Source organism: Ixodes scapularis, unplaced genomic scaffold (assembly GCF_016920785.2).
Source record: "Ixodes scapularis isolate PalLabHiFi unplaced genomic scaffold, ASM1692078v2 PGA_scaffold1__304_contigs__length_218370807, whole genome shotgun sequence".
NCBI lineage: Eukaryota > Metazoa > Arthropoda > Arachnida > Ixodida > Ixodidae > Ixodes > Ixodes scapularis.
The window spans coordinates 162,567,422-162,569,377 of record NW_024609846.1 but is presented as its reverse complement, the minus strand read 5'-3'; the positions used below and the strand labels follow the sequence as shown (position 1 = coordinate 162,569,377).

Here is a 1,956-nt window from a genome sequence, read left to right as displayed (position 1 = left end):
ACATGCGATGTTCACTGGGCCTAGCCCACTTGCTTCAGGGTGAGCGCCAGCCTCAGCTTCCTTTTCCTTTAGCAACGCTTCGAGGGCATCTTGCGGCTCCGCTGGAGCCGCTGCCGCGCTTGCTTGGATACATTTGCTGTCTTGCTTCGGTTGAAGGCCTTTAATTCGTTTCCAGGTCTTGCTCAGCTGCAGCCCTGCTTGTCATTTTTGCTCGGTGGTAAGAAGGCGGTAGCGAGGGTCCATGTACAGTGCAGCGCAAAAAATATTCGTGTCGCAGAGATCTCGCTCCCTCTTCTTCATGGACTTAACCAGGGCCTTTGCCAGTGGCGACGGTATCTTGGAGGTGTTTAAGACACAGGCCAACCATGCATCATAAAATTCTCCAATTGTCAGCTGCTCTCTTTGAAGCGTCTTCGTGACCACTTGCGCCGGCTCAAGGGACACCGTGAGCATTTCAACTTATGCCCGCATGCTTCCGATTTAGCGGGAGCGTTCTTCTTCCGATAAAAAGCCCCGACGAAGCCCTTCGATGCAGTCAACCTGACCAACACATTCAACGTCGACATCCATCGTGTTGGGCAATCGATGACAGGCTTCTTTAGCCCTAGCTTCCTTATCAAGCCTATAGCACTCTGTACGCGGAGTTTCTACGCGAGCGCGCGACACTCTGCGACGATGGTGCAGGAACCAGACTCTATGAGGGCATCAGTAACGGCCAGCTAAGTGTGTGCGCGGCACACCTGATGCCTAACATCAAGTCTGCGTCGTCAAGACCTGGAAACTGAGTAACCTCTGAGTCGTCCAGCAGAGAGATTAAGCCGTAGGTTCCAAATGAGTGCTCGCCGCTATCGGCCCCTTCGTCTGAACTGCAGTCATCACTTTCATCATCTGCTTCACTGAGAACACGAACGTCCTTAGGCATGTTAGCTTCATTGCCGGTTGTTACACTGTACACCTGGCTGATGCTGAGGTCGTAACGAGACAGTGTTCTTTGAATTTGAAACTTCAGGTGTTCCGCAGTGTGTCTGTCAAAAAGCTCCTTCATGGTCAGTGGCTGAAGAACTAGCCTTCCATTTTCCGCGTACTGTACGTTGATTCCGAGCAAAGCCCGGTCAAGTCGGGACGCGCAGTCAATTTTGAAAGAAAACATCCTTCCTCTAAGCGACGAAGAAATCTCCGCTCGCTTGCTCTTGGCTTCTTCCTGGACTCTGTCCTTAACAGTCGCAGCTGTTATAGCCCGTCTGGCGCCGAGTGCTTTGAGGACCGGATCAATAATCTGGCGAAAGCCGGAGTCATCGACGAGTTGGAACTTCCGTCCGTTTCTTGTCACAAGCTCGACGCAACTTTTCATTATGCTGTCCGCCGTTAGTTCAAGCGAAACGCACTTCGATGAAGTCGGCTGGAGCATGCTTGTGATGTCCACTTGCCTCAGCTTTGCGGCAAGAGAGTCTTCATCCCGGCCCGGTACAATACGCTTTGTGGACACGGCTTTCTCAGCAAGCAACTTTTCGTATACGTCTTTGCGGCGCCGCTGCAAATGGCGCTCCAAGTTTCCGCCGCGGTCTCCAGAAACAACGTGCTGGCAGTCTTCAATCTGACACGTCGATTTGTTTGAAACGCTGTCATAGCTCATAGGGATGGAAATGTACACTTTTGCAACAGAGTCTCAGACTGCCGTATCCGCAGAAAAACAAAAGACGAACTTCTACAGCGCCGGTTCGCAAACTTCCCGCGATTGCCGTCATCTGCTGTCTGTCAGTGTCGTCCGAAGAAAGCGTGGAGAGAGAGGGCGCAAGAGCCAAGGAGAGCATTGCGAGCGCGTGGAGGCTTCGCGCCACCGCGCTCTCATTGGCGGGAAGCAATGGCGCCTTGCGTCATGTTTTTTGTTTCTCTTTGTATTTTTTTTTTTGTCTTTGTTTTTGCTATGTTTGTTCGCGCGGAGTTTAGACGCGGGGG

General features: G+C 52.1%; 1 pseudogene; it reads right to left on the bottom strand.

Moving 5' to 3' along the window:
• Positions 1–282: 282 nt before the first annotated feature.
• On the bottom strand, positions 283–1,633 carry LOC121048618 (annotated as a pseudogene).
• Positions 1,634–1,956: the final 323 nt, after the last annotated feature.